At 41.7% G+C, this 18,345-nt stretch overlaps 1 long non-coding RNA gene across 1 annotated transcript in view; it reads right to left on the reverse strand.

Moving 5' to 3' along the window:
* LOC111874965 overlaps positions 1-7,308 on the reverse strand; it is a 14,227-nt gene extending 6,919 nt beyond the window's left edge. The window contains exon 1 of the long non-coding RNA XR_002844640.2: positions 6,783-7,308. This is a non-coding gene — a long non-coding RNA (uncharacterized LOC111874965). The remainder of the gene's footprint in view (positions 1-6,782) is intronic.
* Positions 7,309-18,345: the final 11,037 nt, after the last annotated feature.

The following is an 18,345-nucleotide window of genomic DNA, read 5'->3' on the forward strand; positions in this document are numbered from 1 at the left end:
TGTTAATTAGAGTCAGTGAGCAGAGGAATATCCTACACGAAATAAGAAAACGGAAGGCTAATTGGATTTGTCATGTTTTACGCAGAAACTGCCTTCTAAAAGAAGTTATTGAAGGAAAGATAGAGGGGCGGATAGAAGTGACAAGAAGACGAGGAAGAAGACGTAAGAAGATGCTGGATGACCTTGGGGACAGAAGAGGATACTGTAATTTGAAGGAGAAAGCTCTAGATCGCATTAAGTGGAGGATTTGTTTTGGAAGAGACTGTGGACCTGTCGCCTGACAGATTAATGATGATGATGATCTGATGATTGCAAAATATCTGATCTGTAGTTGATCTGTTACGATTTTCCTGACTCTTTTTCTGTCGATGCTCGCTTGCTCTGCTATGCTCCAGACAGCCTACGATTTTCACGCACAATTTGACGAACTTTTGGAATCTTTTCTTCAGTTCTGCTCGTTGCTGGCCATCCTGACCTCTCTTCGTCAATGATACTTTCTCGTCCCTCAGAAAAACATGTCACCCACTTGTAAACTGCTGTTCTCTTCATAGCATCATCGCCGTACTTGTACTAACATCTCCCTGATTTCGCTTCCACTCTTGCCAAGTTTAACGAGAAATTTAATGTTCGTTCATTGGTCTAATTCAAGCTCTGACATTCTCGCAACGGCACAACAAAACACACTCAGACAATAATAGATGCTACTCAGAAAGAGACTGATAGATCAACAACAACACTCCACTGCTGCTACGGCAAGCACACGGTGTCGAGTTCGCGAACTTTATTGTCAGACCTCGTAAGTCAGTGGTTCGTCACCGTGTGCCACAAACTGGTGGAAAAGGAGCCTAACAAACGCTGATGGCAAAGGAAGAGGGAAAGTGATAATAGTTCGAATTCCGGTTGGGTCAAGAACTCTCTCCACGTCATTCAGACCAACTCTGGGACCCACCTAGCCTCCTATCCAATGGGAACCGGGAGTAAAGCGGCCAGGACGTGAAGCTTATCACTCACCACCAAATAGTGCCAAGGTCCAAAAAATATGGATCCATACAACCACTGCCCCATACGCCTTAATTACTTTTTACCTTTTTAGGGTTCTCTGTGCCCTGTTACTTCCGTCAGCGCTTGTTACGAAAACAGGCTCGGGTGCTGAGAGGCAGGCGCCGTCTGCAACCGGCAGCTTTCCCAACATCGCGGACTTGTTCTGCTAAACCAAAGCGTCAACAAACAGTATCATCAACATCTTTGATCATCTCCCGAGCCAGTCTGGAGCAGGTCCAAGGCGGGACGTCACGAGGACGTTAACCTCTGTGTACGTTATTGGGAAACCTGTAGTCTGAACTGCGTCGTGCGTGGACAGAAGGGAAATATTCGCGTGACGCTGCGGTATGTTTAGTGACACACCGGTTTGTTTACAGAGTTGTTCAGACTGACACATACAGACATTCTCTCTCTCTATCTCTCTCCCCCCCCCTCCCTCTACGTATCGCGGTGTTTATTTCGATATTGTTCTGTGTTATTTTTATTTCTAATTTTCGTTTATAGTTTATGTATTACTCTTCTCCAACTATAATTAGAATGGTCAAGTCAAGGAGGATGAAATGGGGAATGAGGAATGCATATAGGATATTGGTGGGAGAGCCAGAAGGAAAGAGACCACTGGGAAGACCAAGGCGTAAGTTGGTGAACAATATTAAACTGGATCTTAGAGAGATAGGATGGGATGTTATGGATTGGATTGATCTGGCTCAGGATAGGGACCAGTGGAGGGCTCTTGTGAACATGGTGATGAACCTTCGGGTTCCATAAAATGCTGGGAAATTCTTGAGTAGCTGCAGATTTGGCTTCTCCTCAAGAAAGGCTCAGCTCCGTAAGTAAATAAGATTATCCATTAACGTTAAACAGATTATATTTATTCTGACAATCGGACAGGACACATGCATGCATTCTGTGGCAGAAAATGCTGGTTTTACTAATACCGTAGTTGGTGGTGTATATATACAGTAATTATCACTGTTCTTTAAAGGGTAAACATATACGTATTTTTCCACAAATTCATTTTGCTTAAGACGTATGTAATATGTGACGTTGTGTAGTTTGGTGGATGTTTCGGATTGACCTGCTGCCTCTGTCTTCAAGGTAAGCTCTGGCTAATCCTCAGCCGGAGAGACTGGGACCAGTTGACTAGTAGACCCTCAGAAGCTAAATCAGAGCCAATGTCAGAGAAACTGGGATGGACTGTTTAGTTTCACACTAGATTGTGGCAAATTGACCGAATATTATGAAATAAATTATAAATGCAGATGTAGACGCTTGACAGAATCTAAAAAGAGTGCAAAGGCGGAAAATTTAAAATTAAACTTTATGGCAGACGGCGTGTGTATAGTAACTATCTCATATGTGAGAGAACTTGTTTGGTTCTTCTGGGTCACAGCCTTGCTAATAATAGAGGCCAGATCATAAGTCCTTCTGCGCTGTCTGATAACCCGTCTGTTATTACATTTCTGGAGGCGTCCGTCACAATGTTCGCGGCGTCGGTTAGAAAAAGAAGTTAGAACTGGTACATGTGGCTCGCTAGACCAAATGTGTCGACTTATAAAACCAGCGTTAACGTTGCAAGGGAAACAGCAGCAGTTGTCAGTGTAACTGCCATGAGGCATCAGTCCTGGGCCCAACATAAATAGCTTCCCCTGTTTTTCTTTTTGCCAGTCGGAAGATGCGAATATTGTTAGTCATTTATGTCGTTTTGGTATTTAAAACTTGAAATTAATGGAAATAATATATAGAAATACAGTTCGTACCTCACAGGAAACGCATTATGTCTCCGCTCCGGTTAATGCTGTTTAGAGAAATGATCGCTGTTTATTGTGAGGCTTGACGTTAAGGCAGGTGATAAATATAATATCCAATGTGTTTTAAACGTTCAAAATTCATCCACATTTTTCAGGAGGTATTTTAGGATTCTTATTATACATGTATGCTGGTCAATGTGAGTTTGTGTACTGTTCAATTTTTTTATAGTGAATAGCATTTGGAATGTCGAAAAACATTAACCAGTAAATACACTAATACATTAAAGAAATCAAGTTCAATGTTGACATTGTGAAGATGTACTGCATCATTCAGAAACAAGTCTTCGTGTACGTGTAACCAACTAACCAAGTAACTGACTCTATAGAGCAGCGTTCTTCCGAGAAGTTATCAGTCAAGAAATTCCACATCTTTTATAGAATCAAGAAGTTCATTACTGTACTCACACGAGCCCGCCATTGGTCCCAAAATTAATCCAGTCTCATACCTTATTTACTTCAGATCCATTTTAATATTATCACAACTACGCAACGTTCTCTCATAGCCGGGATAGCGTAGTCGGTATGAGATGGACGACCGAGGAGATAGGAGTTCGAGTCCCGGTAGGGTCAAGAATTTTGCTCTTCTCCATGTCGTATAGACCGGCTCTGGGATCCATTCAGCCTCCTATCAATGGGTACGGGGGTAAAGCGACCGGGGCGTGAAGCTGACAACTCACCTCCAACTATAGCTGAGGTAAAAAAATGGATCTATACATCCACTCCCCCATACGCCTTCATGGCGTAGTGCTTAATTAGTTAAGCACAGAGACAACTTTACCTTCTACTCTACCCGTATAATGTATTCCGGGTCTTTTCTTATGAACGGTTAAACGAATTTCAACCAAATTTCACAACGCCGTGTCGCAGGAAAAGTACATGAGCAACATGTCATCCTATTAAAAGGGCTACTTCAAGTAACGCAACGCACACAACCTTATCTGTTCATCATACAAAGCGGATTCCATATTGGAACCGAACCACGACGGAATAATTGCAGCGACTGCCTTATATGGCACGTCGAAAGAAATTCTTCTGATATTTCACTAACCGACAAACATATGTGGGTAAAAATAGAAACGGTGGATGCTTATGCGACCTCGATAGGTTCCCAGCCATTTCACTCGCATGCACCTTATTCAAGGCCTACTTTATATCAAGCAACGAAAGATACTTTTCGTATGTTACATAAGCAACTAGTCAACTGTGGGTCTGAACTAACAGGCGTAGGATGCACGCCCATAAGAGGACAGCCATGACTTTAAAGAATATAGACCTAACTGGCAGGCCGTCGAATGAATTTCTATTGGTAACTTAAAAATTATTCATCATACGTCGATCTACGTCACAAGTTCGTAACCAGTGATTGTGGTCCATATCAACCCATTATCAGCCATACTTTACACAAGAACGAAATTTTCTTATACGGCATACATCGTTAACACTTTAAAGACCAAATTTCTTCTATATAATATATAGCAATTCAGTCCTTACCTCACAGGAAACACAGTACGTCTCCGCTACAGAGCCCAACCGGTTAATGCTGTTTAGGGAAACAGTCGCTGTTTATTGTGAGAACCATACGGAACACACAGATACACTGTGTGTGCAGAATATATAGCAATTCAGTTCGTACCTCAAAGGAAACATATTGCGCCTCCGCTACAGAGCCCAACCGGTTAATGCTGTTTAGTGAAACAGTCGCTGTTTATTTTGAGAACCATATGAAACATATACGCATAGCGTGTGGGCAAAATTCATTGCTACAATGCAATACTATACATTCCTACACGACTACATTTCTGGTGCGTAATGAGGAGCTTCATAACTTTTACTCTTCGCCAAGTATAATTAGAATGGTCAATTCAAGGAGGATGAGGTGGGCAGGGCATGTAGCACGAATTGGGAGAAGAAGAATGCCTATAGAAGAGCCAGAAGGAAAGAGACCACTAGGAATACCAAGACGTAGGTGGCTGGATAATATTAAAATGAATGTTAGATAGAATGGGGTGGTATGGACAGGATCGATCTTGCTGAGGATAAGGACCATTGGAGGTCTCTTGTAAACACGGTAATGAACCTTCGGGTTCCATAAATTTCTAGGAAGTTCTTGAGTAGCTGGACAACTGGCGCCTCCTGAAGAAGGACTCAGCCACATGAAGTTAGTCATTGTCCAATTCTACATACCCCAAGAGTTCCAGAATTGATTCTTAACGATTATGATTAATTACAATGCGTATTTTACATGGGAAGGGGCACACGGTAGCGTAGTTAGTGGAGCCACTGAGCTACAAGCCGGAAGGTCACGGGTTCAAATCCCGATGAGGTGGACTTTTTCAGTTGACCTAATCCTTCCAGCCGCACTATGGCCCTGGCGTCGGCTCAGCCTCTAACATAAATGAGTACCATGAATCTTCCTGGGTGTAAAGCGCGGCCGGCGCATAGGCCTGACAACCTTACCGCCATCTGTGAGCCGATTGTCTAAAGAAAATGTGGGAGCCTCGATGTCTCACAACCCTATGGGCCTCCACGGCCTGTTACAGGGATGGCTTTTTGTTTCTTCTTTTACTTTACATGGGATGTCAAATGAATTCACTCTGACACTTCATTAACCGTTTATCACATATGGATGAAGGTGGTCACCGAATCCTCTAATCTCCGGGAAGTCACCGCCATATCTCCTTACGAGGCCTGCTTTATATCGGGCGACGAACAGTATTTTTGGTATATTTTATAAGTCATCAGTGATGTAGAGTTCAAACAGACATGAATTTGACGAATATCGACTTACCACTGCTCTACTTAAGCCGTCAAATAGTTTTCTGCCCGCAGCGATCTTGGCCAAAGACCAGAAGTAAACATAATGCAACTGTTAATTGTAGAATATTGTTTTTATCGTGTAGTTCATGTTATGTATATTTTTATGACATGTTTCGGCCGCATGCATCCATGTATATTTCTTGCTTTAATTTTTTTTCACCACACTCATATCAGTTTGCAGTATGTGACAGCATCAGAGTTCTGTGTCCGATTTGGGCGTAAAAACAGGTAAAACTCTCCCTGTAACAGGCCATGCAGACCCATAGGGCTGTTACACGTCGAGGCTCCAACATTTTCTGAACAATCGGCTCACAGATGGCGTTGAGGTTGTCAGCCTTACGCGCCAGCCGCCCTTAACCCCCAGGAAGATTCCTGGTACTCATTTCTGTTCGAGGCTGAGTCGACCCCAGGGCCATAGTGCGGCTGCAAGGATTAGGTCAATTGAAAAAAAAAATCCACCTCCTCGGGACTTGAACCCGAGACCTTTCGGCTTGTAGCCTAGTGCCTCAACCAAATACGCTACCGCTTGTGGTTCTTAATATTAATAATTTAATTAATTTTAACCACGTCAAAATTGGAAGGAGAACTTATATACTTTTATAGAACTGCAGAAACTGATCTTTTGTACATTTATTCAAACTAGAAACAGTGTTAGTAGGCGAAAATATGATTTCATATTCATCACTATCTGCGGATATCAATGAATAAGAATAATAGCAATAAATAATAATTATTATATCACAGATAATAGTGTCAAGAGACGAAAAGATTTAAATTTCTACAAGATATTGCGAGAAATGTATACAATTCAGATAATTAGATCCGTTAACTGCGTTTTTATCTAAAAAATTGGGAATGTTCCGCCATTATTCGATTTCCATGGCGGAACACGTTTGTCCAGCCCACGGAACACACTCTGGGAAGCTTGGCATTCATCTAATTAATATATAAGAATTCTGTTCCCGCCTCAGAGAAAACACTATGCCCCCATTAAAGAGACCGACGCTGTATAGGCAAAGTTTAAGATTTCTTAAACGTTAACGTAAATGGCATACATATTTACCACTGTGCTTTAAACTTTAAAATAACTCGCATATTAATACAAACACTCACATTTTGTAAAACAGTAACAAAATCCGTCACCGTAAGTACACAAGACACAACACAGACTGCTTATCTGTAAGTTGGGACTCTGAACAGCAGGAAAGACCATATGGATAATAATCTTCCAAGACCCGTAATGACGCACAAATTTGTCCGCAATCAAACAGCGACTGTCTGTCAGCACTTTTGACACTCAACCCTACACCCTTAACTATTAACAGTTTTTGTCTGTCATTCTCATACTTATATGATTTGTCTTAACTGGTTCATTGTCTTGTCAGTGCGAAAAATATTCTAAGCAGAGATGGAAGAAATACAAATCTTTTCAAGAGAGTGTCACTTTTTCGTTTCCCTTTGATGAGCACAAGAACTGGCGAAGAATTCAATATCGTAAAACAACACAAAAATAAGTATTTTAAACCGAAATAACTTCAGAGTCTTGAAACAAAGGATAAACTGAAGCGAACCGAACACTTATTTGTCACTTGTATTACTCTTTGACCACTTTTCAGCTCAGCGCCTTACCGACTGCGTCTTTTCTCTATTTCTCTGTCCTTCTAAACCACGGTGACGACGATTCAATATCTATTCTGGGGCACTGTTGCTTAGTAGCGCGCGAATTTTCAGCGGTTGCTTCTGGTACTACCGTCGCAAGAATCAGCTGTTCTTAACAGAAAATAGAACACACGCAGACTAACAATTAGTTAATTACATGGCTACCCGAAAATGTTAATATATAGAACATAATATGGCCGTATAAACTGTGACGTAAGCAAAGCGCCCGAATAATTGGACATTATTATCCATGGTTTGTTTTTTGAGTAAAGAAGCATTACATCCCGGAAGCGGGGAATGCTTCTATCGCCAGGTAAACGCAGTAAATTTTCTCTGTTGATTCTGTCCGAAGTAATCTCTATGTAATTAGTAACATGACATTAATTGTTTTCGAGGTTACGAATATGTGGATCTGTGAACCTACCTCCACTCCACCAGATATTTTCACGATATTGCGCGCAATTAAGCACACGGACAATTTTTTACATTACCTTATTAGGTGCGGTAAAAAATGTAAAACTATCCCTGTAACAGGCCGTGGAGGTCCATAGGGTTGCGAGACGTCGAGGCTCCCACATTTTCTCTAGACAATCGGCTCACAGATGGCGGTGAGGTTGTCAGCCGGCCGACCTTTACCCCCCCAGGAAGATTCCTGGTATTCATTTCTGTTAGAGAAGGTAAAAATTGTAAAACTGTCCCTGTACTTAATTAATTAAGCACTACGCCATGAAGACGTATTGGGGAGTGGAGATGCTATTCCATCATTCTCGGGCTCGGCATTAGAAGGTGTATGGTCAGATTAATGCCCGAACCGCTTTATCCTGGGGGAAAGAGCCCCCGGTGCCTATTGGATAAGAGGCTGGGGGGGGGGCCAAGTACTGATCTGGAAGCTGAGGAATAGAGAGGAATTGCTTGACCCTGCCTAGAATCTAACCCCGACCGTCCAACCCGTCGCTATTACAGGAATAGAGCCCTCTTTGTTCAGAAAGGTAACTGATCCTCTACTTAATGGTAAGAGACATTTCCCGAATTTGGTTACTAAACGGGTGAACTGATTGATACATTTCGAGTGATGAATTCTTCAGTTACTTAACGACATTCTTTTACTACATCGGTTATATATGATATGATTGCGAACAGTTATGTTAAGATGACTGAGAAAATGGTGTTCGGATGAAAAGAATTGTGGTCCAGGATTCCTTTGGAAGCATAAAAGAGAGACCGGAACTATCCCAGAGAAGGTAACTGGTCTCTGGGAAGTTAGGTAACATTATTTAAAATCCTGTCTCAAGGAATCACAGAATTCTGGAACAATTTTGTTCTCCTTGAAGAAGAGTTGTGACGGTTAGAAGACATGTGCTTCTAGAACAATCAGTCTCTTCGCGACCAATAGCTTCCTCCTATAGTTGTCTACTTAAGCGCTAACCTTCATCCTTCAGCAAGTCAAAGAGCAGACGCTGAGATGTATTTTCGTCTGATTCCAAGAATCAGGGCGTACTCGCCTTACAATCAAAATGGTGTAACTTTTGGCGAGCCTCCGGTCTTAATGATCGGGCTGTGTGGTCGTAAAAAGCCACGAATGGCTGTCCTGGAAACAGATTGGACAACTTCACGGCATATGAGAAAGGGGCCCGTAAAGCCTTCTAGAGGCAGAAACACATTGAACCCTTTAAAGGACAGTGGTTTCTATATGTACCATCTCCTTTAACATTAAAGTATTCTGCATTTTGTCCACTCTGTGTGTTCCGTATGATGTTCATAATAGACAGTGATTATTTCCCTAAACAGCATTAACTGATTGGTCGTTGTTATGGAGACGTAATGTTTCCTGTGAGGTACGAACTGGCTTTTTATATATGGTATTACTTGCTCTGCCCTTATCAGAAGGACAATTGGTCGAAGCCTGGGAACCTTCTAACAAAATTACACTTTTTTTTCCTCCATGAATCTTCTATCACATCTTCCAAGATTTTCACCAACCCTTCTATACTTCATGCCCTTCTCCCTCCCACCACACGCAACCTCCCCCATCCCCAATGTTAAACGCAAAATTTCACCCTAATTCAACCCTCACAACATTAATCTCAAAATTCTGATGATACGCAGTAAAGCCCCTGTTCAACGTCTTTCCTCTTCTCGTAACAAAGTTCACCTCCTAACCCCTTTACCTTCTTCGCTTCCTAACTCTTTACCCTCTCTCAAACGTTCCACTACCAAAAGGATGAGTATGCACTGCCTGGGAACCTTCAAAGCGGGGAAATTTTCTTTCCCTTCCTTAAAAAGTTTAATGTCCCTCAATACTCCTCCCTATCGATATCGCTTCTCTCTCTCACTCTCGTTAGTCACGCTTCGTGCCATAGGTTTTCTTGTTTTTTCTGTGTCACTGAGAATGTTGAGACATTTTCAAGTTGTTACTGTGTGCCCCTCCTGATTTAAATTCATCGGAACTGAGCCCCCCATTGCTCTGGAGGACCCCAAATTATGCTACTCAATCAGAAAATTCCTCAGTTCTGAACTAACGCGACGAAAACTCGTTCATGAACATCCAGGTTAGTCAGCATTGCTTATAACCTGCTTGATATCCATGCTGGTAATTGATACACGCGACTGGCCACAATTTCAGGTTTCAAGTGTTTTAGAAGAGAAGGCTCTGGCGTTGCAGATGTTGCAAAGAAATGGAATTCTCGTTTTTTGAAGAGTTGCGCTGGGGTTTTACTATTCCCATAGCTAAATAAACGTCATACGCAAAAATCCCAAGGTACTATCGCATATTTTTATGAGTTTAGAAGTGGAACAGCGTTCGTTGAAAATAAAACGCACTGTTTGAGGCACTGATACACGGAACATTGCATTCAGACAGCGTAAATTTAATAAAATTCTGCAAAATTTGAGGCTCTCACAGTGGTCGATATGAAGATTAGTGTTCTGTGATATTTGAAGTATCCGAAACGTCGGTATATTTTTTCCTAGATTACACAGTGTCAGATCCAAGAATACAGTAATCATCTTTGTAGGATTTTAGGTTATTAAGGAGTTGGTTATGAAGAGTTCTATCTCTAAGCACATAGCGCCGTGTAGTCCTTTGAAAGCCAATGGAGGTTTCAGGGGAATATGTCGCCTCCATTTTCAGAGTCTTCAACCCTGAAATAACGGTTGACTTTCAATGGACTATATCGCGTTATACTCCAGAAGATATTAATGTTTCTAATCTTATTTCACGTTTATATCATCTATTTTCTTTTTAGCTACTTATCTGATTTTATTAATGAAAATACAGGAGGTCCTGGGTAAGAACGTCGGCATGGATACCGGCTATCATGGCTGCGAGTCTTATATGTTTATCTTCAGTACCTCCAAGCGAATTCCTGGATAATGCTTAGGTCAGTTCCTTCAAATTCTGTTCCAATTTATCATTTATTAATCGTCCCATTATCAATTATTTTAATGTTTTCACAGCATCATTCAATAAATAAATAAAATTAACCAGCTTAGGGGATGATTAGAGTTATGATATCTAAGATATGACGCCGTATCTACTGGTAGATGATCATCATCAGTGGCAGCGCAGTATTTCCTGAGCCATAACCTTCCTTAGAATATCCTGCCAGATGTCTCTACTCCCAACAGTGCGTCAGGAACCAGCCCATCCGACTTCCTCATCATTGGATTTCACAACAATTTTCTTTCTTTTCTTTTTCACAGAGCAAGATCGTCAGCCTTGCGTTCAACCCACAGGACCAGGTCCATGTGCTCATGTTTCCCCAGCGACAGGATGACCCAGTTATACCCCCAGGAACCGGGTTCCCTTTTCGTCGCTTTCTACGACTCACAGGGCAACGGTGGAGGTACTCGAGCCCTCCTCCACGCGGGAAATTTCTTGTAGATAAGTACCAATATTTCGGAAGAATCTACTACTTCCATCTTCAGGAAAATTCGGGAAGAAGGTTTCTCCGAATGGTATCACATGCCTCACGGTGAGAGCCTCATTCCCGAATCTGAAACTGAGGCACCCTGTGACGTGCATGACCAGACCATGGATGTCTCGATATCTTGACCAGCAGCATGTTCAGTAGCTGCACCGTTAGCTATTTTTACTTATGGCTTACCCGTCGGTTGTCAGAATGAAACTGAGGGGGCACTGCTTCCTGTAAACTTGAGATATACGAACCGTTACAGCACTTCCACACTAAACGCATTCACAACAAGCGTCGGGATAACCAGTATAGTGACTAGCTTACAAACTGGCTGACAAAAGAATCAGTGTTCGATCCCTGACAGGAGAAAAAGTCACTCTCTTCTCCATAGCGTCAAGACATCCTCTGGGGCCCATGCAACTTCCTATCCAGTGGGTCAAAGGAGAGCTTCCCATGGGGTAAAGCGGCTGGAGCGTGAAGCTAACCACTCCATACACTGTTGAAGTTGCTCCACTCCTTCATACGTCTTCGTGATAAGGCACAGAACAAATCTTTTATATTGCAGAGGAATATCCTACACGAAATAAGAAAACAGAAGGCTAATTGGATTGGTCATATCTTACGCAGTAACTGCCTTCTAAAAGAAGTTATTGAGGAGAAGATAGAGGGGCGGATAGAAGTGACCAGAAGACGAGGAAGAAGACGTAAGAAGATGCTGGATGACCTTGGGGACAGAAGAGGATATTCTCATTTGAAGAAGAAAGCTCTAGATCGCATTAAGTGGAGGAACTGTTTTGGAAGAGACTGTGGACCTGTCGTCTGACAGATTACTGATGATTGAATGATGAATGAAGGATAAAATTGTTCTGTATTATGTATTAAAACAAGATATAACCTAAGGTAAAGTTGTCCCTGTGCTTAATTAATTAAGCACTATGCCGTAAAGACGCATTGGGGAGTGGTGGTATAGCTCCCCCATTCCTGACTTTGGCGCTAGATAGAGGTGAATGGTTAGTTTCACGCTTGGGCCGCTTTACCCCCGGGAAAAGAGCCCGCGGTACCCATTGGATGGTAGGGTGGGTGGGCCCCTAGAGCCGGTCTGAATATTGTGGAGTAATGAAAAATCTCTTGGAATCGAACCCCAGCCGTTCAACCCGTAACCCGTAGCCATGCCGATTTAGCTGCCCTTGCTCCTAAAGCAGATGGTACATACCATTGTGCTTGGAAGGGTTGAGCCGCATGGTAAGTTTTAAAATTGTGTGAAAAGACCCTCTAAAATGCACCTACGCATTGTTCAATGTCTGTGGTAATTGTTTCGCAGGAAACCGTTTTGTTCCTTGATACGGCATGTAGACACGGCCGATGTTTAGATTATCCACAAATTGGTTTAGAATATTCCCGAAATACCACCGAAGTTTAAAACGTCCTTGTTTTATGTCTATCACAATTTGTGTGTGTACGCCTACATTTCTCCAGTTCCGCGACAGACGCGGTTCGCGTGGCGGCCAGGCGAACTACTTTCAACCTGCGCCTTCGTGCGTTTTACTATATCTTAATACACACACATGATTTTACTTGTTTTACAAGCCAGGAATAGCATTCAACCCTTTCAAGTACACTCGTAACTATATGTACTACTTGCTTCAACTTCAAAAAAACAATGCATTTTGCCCGCATAGAATGTATTTGTGTGTTCCGTATGGTTCTCACAATAAACAGCGACTGTTTCTCTAAACAGCATTAACCGGTTGGGCTCTGTAGCGGAGACGTAATGTGTTTCCTGTGAGGTACGGACTGAATTGCTATATATTCTGCCCACGCAGTGTATCTGTATGTTCCGTATGGTTCTCACAGTAAACAGCGACTGTTTCCCTAAACAGCGTTGACCGGTTGGGCGTTGTAGGGGAGACGTAATATATATTAACTGTACAATAATATAATATGTATAATATAATAATAATATATTAATGACCATCTTCAGAAGGCAAATAACAACACTTGAGGAAACTACTATTTGCCTTCTAAAGATGGTCATTAAATGACCGAAACATGTAAACGCATTATACATATATATATATATATATACTTCTGAGTCACACTGGACAGTGTGGTCAAGTCATCCTATAATATTACTCGTATATTCTCTGCTCGTAATAAAATCCACTTCCCACCGCTTTACTTTCTACTTTTACCAACGCTATAACTTCTTTCTCCAACCTACCTTTTCTAGGACAATGACTACTATCTTGGAATCTCAAAGATTGCAACTTTTCTGTAAAATGTAATATTTCTGACTTCTCTCTTCATGTAAAGCGGCCGGGGTGTGAAGATGACCATATATATCCATCTAGTTCCGAGGAAAGACCATACCTCCACTCCCCCATATGTCTTCATGGCATAACTCTTAATTAATTAAGTACAGGGACAATTTTATCTTTTCTACTCCCTTTTCACTGTATATACGCTACAGATTTGACTTAATTTAACTGTCATAGATGTTTTCCCTTATGTGAAACTGGTGGTTTTATCGCTATCCTATCCTATCGCCATTTAACGTAAATGTATGTATGGTCTGTGGTATCTATATCTTCTGGGATATACAGCAGTGTAGATCGTGGAAATGAACAGACGTTTCGGAGAAACATGTCGCCTCCATAAGCCGAGCGTTTTCGAGCTGGTTTCTTACGTGGTTTAGTTTTCTACTATGAAGATGGAGGCGACAAGCTCTTCCGAAACGTCGGTAGACTTTCAATAGAAAACTCTTACACGGCATTGTATCCCAGATGACAGAACCCCACAACACAAACTTGTTTTTACACGCACTTGAGGTAAATGCAGATATTAGCTATTGATTGAACGTAACCGAAGAGAAAATTTAATATTTTAAATATTCAGTAATGTAATTTAGTTTCGAAACTTGATAAAGGACGGAAATACAAAAGCAAGGGAAATTTCAGTTTACCTCAAAGTTTATGTTAGAACAACTAAACAAAATAAAATATGTAAGATTTGAGGCTTTCACGGCGGTGACTATGAAGAAAGCAGTCCCAGAAGACTGCTTTCTTCAAAATAAAATATATCAATATGTGCGGCTTGCGCCTTGCCTTATTTGCACCCAGCAGGTTTCAGTGTTGCTACACTGACTCACATGCACCTCTGCGAACAATAAATGTCATAATATAGCACCTGAATTCTTCCAGAGGTTCATAAATTAAAACAATCTATGCTGTGTTGAGATAGGAAACAGTTGGTAATCTTGTCTCTTCCGAGCATGATATTACACATTATATAATCAAACTAATGTCTACAAATAAAAGTGTTTCTACTGCAAGAATATGACCGCTATGCCACGCTATTAAACCTATGAGACTTATCGTATACTTGAAGGATGAATCAGGCGCAGGTTTTGGAAGCTACACTTGTCTTGCATCACTCTTCAGTTTAGGAACGCATTTCTAAGTGGATTATTTTCCTGCGTGGTTTATCCTCTGGACCCAGTACATCGGTTTTCGATGGGGCAGCAAACTTTCTCTTCCATACCATCAGTCGTGGCCGGTTTTGAGCCCAATCCAACCTCCTAATATTTTGAGACTATGAACGTCCAATTATGAGCATCAAGATATTGACGGAGAAGAAGAGGAAGATAATAATAATTTTAGAAGATGTAGAAAAATAAATATACTGTCACGTGAACGGAGTGACTATAGACGGGGATTGGATTAGTAATTGGATTTATTGGACTCATAACTACACTTTACAGTACGCTGTTACACATAGACACTAGTGTCTGCAGTCACGACTTCACTAGCCGTTGCTTGGTAGCGGCGTCCAACCCTTCCTCTGGGCTTCAGAATTGTCGCCGGCCCATGAATATGCATATGAATGGAGGATCAGCACTGCGTTTTCATCTTCAATTTTAACAAACGCACCATTTTCGGTACAGAAGATTGGATTTTTCCACTAGTAACATTGGAAATGTGTGTCTAAGCCATACTGGAATACGAAGTTTGATCACCAAAGACTATCTCTCCCTGAATCAGATTCTCCTTAGAACCTGGCTTTAGTATCTTCACTTCTCCTTTGTGTGCTGTGTTTTGTTTGAACGTGTTTATGTGTGTCGTTTGTCTGTTGTCTTATTGTAGTACTACTGCCACCGGGTGAAAACCCATTTGCAGTTAAATAATAATAATAATAATAAGTCTCCCCCCCCGGGGTTTTTTCACAAGGAAAAGAAAATCACTGCGTCAATACAAACCTAATGTAGTGAGAAGACAAACTGAATCATGCACGCGACATTGAAGTGTACCCACCACACAAGAAGACTCGAGAAATAAGGCTGCTTACTTGTATTCGAGAGATAATGCTTTCGAATTTCGAAGACTGATCTAAAAAGAAAATTTTAATTTCTGAACTCTCGAATTACGAGTGTTGGAACTTTAATAGTGGCAACTATTTATTTACAACTGATACAAAATAGATGCATGTTTCGAAATTTTGAGACTGGCGAGGAGGAGGGAGGTAGAAAGTGGTTGGGCAATTCGTTGAATTCTCAAGAGATTCGGGTTCAATCTAAACGCAGTCCACGCGGGTGTTACGGTGGCAAAGTGAGACTGAGACAGGTTTATATCTAAATACCGTGAGGTTTCCATAACAATTCTATCCAACAATGCTCTGTTCTCTCAGTTATCATTCATGAACAGCAAGTTGGGCCCATTTGTGGCCTTCGTAATGAGTTAAATCTCATTCCAAGCACAGAAATACGTACATCCGTATCACAAGTAATATCCATGCCTGTACTGTGTTCTTTTACTGTCTTTTCCAAAAATATCGTTACAAGAAATCCAGTGGAATAATGGTTATATATTCTGGAAAAACAAGTGGAGTATTTGCGACCTATTGCTCTAATAAACTATAAAACAACAATAATTTAAACGATAAACTGAAACAAGCCTCAATAATCATAAGGAGGATATGTGTTTTGAATTGCACTGCTTGACTGATCCCAGGCTGCATCACAACGGATCCGACACCCCTTGAAGCAGTGATTTTCGGAGCGGGTCATTCTCAAACGCGAAAATATGACCCTCTAAATCAGCCACAACTGTCCAATCGATCCATCCTACTAACGACTTCGAAAGACGCGACTCGCAATGATGTAATAACTCGAAAATGTAGAGAGACCCTTAGTGACTCAGTCGCTCCGTCTGTCAGGGGACTCCCCTCATTATGTGGAGCCCTGCGTTTTCTTTTGTCCGCCATCTCGCCTGTACCAAGGTTTCACAAGTGACGTCTTATTGTGATAGGGGGGAATAGTCTAACAAGTGACATCATCCTTTGCTAGGCAATGCCACAGTATACACGTTGTTACGTCAACAAACAAACGAGTCATTACTAGGCAACGCGGTGTTTTATACAAGACCCGATAGTGCAAAAGGAAGAACTTTCAGTAACATGCTACATGCGCGATATTTACACCTTCCCAAGGTCAAGCACATTGATAGGAGACAAACCCATCCTCTCGTCGGAGTTCGTGTTACGTAAGGACTATAACAGCAAGGGTTCTGTTGCAAAAAATATCTCTGGTTGTGATCCACAAAGGGCTTGGCGCCAAGGTGAACTGATTGGCACTAAACCGACAGTCGTAAAGTAACTCTTGACTCTGAAGTGGCTGCTCATCGCGGCGGCCCGGGTTCGATCCCGGGTCTGGTCAAGTGGGATTTGTGGTGGACAAGGTGGCGCTGGGGTAGTTTTCTCCGAGTACTTCGGTTTCCCCTGCCAATCTTCAATCCACCAATTGCTCCACGATTACCCTCACCTATCATCTTGGGATGGTACAATAGGCCAGAAGTGGCCGCAGTACAAGGGACTTAGTCCCACCCCACTAGCCATAAAAAAATACTCCGAATATCTCCATCGTAGCCCTGCGAAAAGTAGGAGGCGACGAAAAGAAATCCCGATGCCGGGGGGTACAACTGGGCCACCCGGTTCCTAGATTATATAAAACGTATAGTATGGGATATCAAGGCGGATTTATATCCCTGTTACTGGAATGCACGTCACATAAGCAGAGATGAAGATGAAGCCCCATCATTTTGATATATATTCAGCCACTCTACCTCTCTTCTATGTAATGAAGATTCTTGGTTCTGTTCCTTTCGTTCTAGAAGAAAAAGTCGGAAAGCGTAGGCTGAAGTTCTCTGTAATTTCGACAGTTTATAGTCCTGCACCATTTATTTCAAGTATTTTCGATTTGATACATTACATGGCTTCCTTCGAGATATCACTGGAACTGAAATGCTAAGTACAGTTGTGTACGTAGGTAAGACAATAAGTAAGTTACAAATGGATATAGAACTTAAACAAATGAGAGTACTGATTTGAAAAATGCTTTTTATTTCTCAACATAATCTCCCTTTACATTGAGGCACTTGTCCCATCGTATCACAAGCCCCTGAAAACCAGCAGCATAAAATTCTTTGGGCTGCTGTCGGAACCAGGCGGTAACATCCCTTTCTACAGCTTCGTCGTCGGGAAAATGTTCAGCCGAAGGATGATGTTCAAGAGGGCCGAACAAATGGAAGTCGCTTGGGGCAAGGTCGGGGTTATACGGAGGATGCTCGAGGACTTCCCACTTGAAATTTCGCAGCGCCACATTTGTCTTGTTGGCAGTACTGGGACGCGCTAGACCACGGTGTCTTTTGTCAATATTAATTGAAAAGTGAATAAATAAATACGATTTTTCTGCAGCAATCAACCAAGTCATAGAATATGAGGAGGATCGCAGAAAGCGGTAGCATAGATGTTCTGGTGGTCTAGAGATAAGGCACCGGCGTTGTAACAAGAAGGTCCGTTGTTCGAGACCACGAGGATTTTTGTAATGAGATTTTTCTGGAATTATATAGCGAGATGTAACATAAGAGGAAGATTAAAGGTAAAAAAATTTCCCTGGCATTGGTGGCCTATTGGTAACGCACTGGCATAGTGAGTAGAAGTTCCGAGGTTCGCGACCAACGAAAGTTTTGTAAAACAGAAATGGTTTAATAAGATTTTTTCTGGAATTACAAGCTCGAGGTGTAACATAAGAGGAAGATTGAAGAAAGCAA

Source organism: Cryptotermes secundus, unplaced genomic scaffold (genome assembly GCF_002891405.2).
Source record: "Cryptotermes secundus unplaced genomic scaffold, Csec_1.0 scaffold743, whole genome shotgun sequence".
Lineage (NCBI taxonomy): Eukaryota > Metazoa > Arthropoda > Insecta > Blattodea > Kalotermitidae > Cryptotermes > Cryptotermes secundus.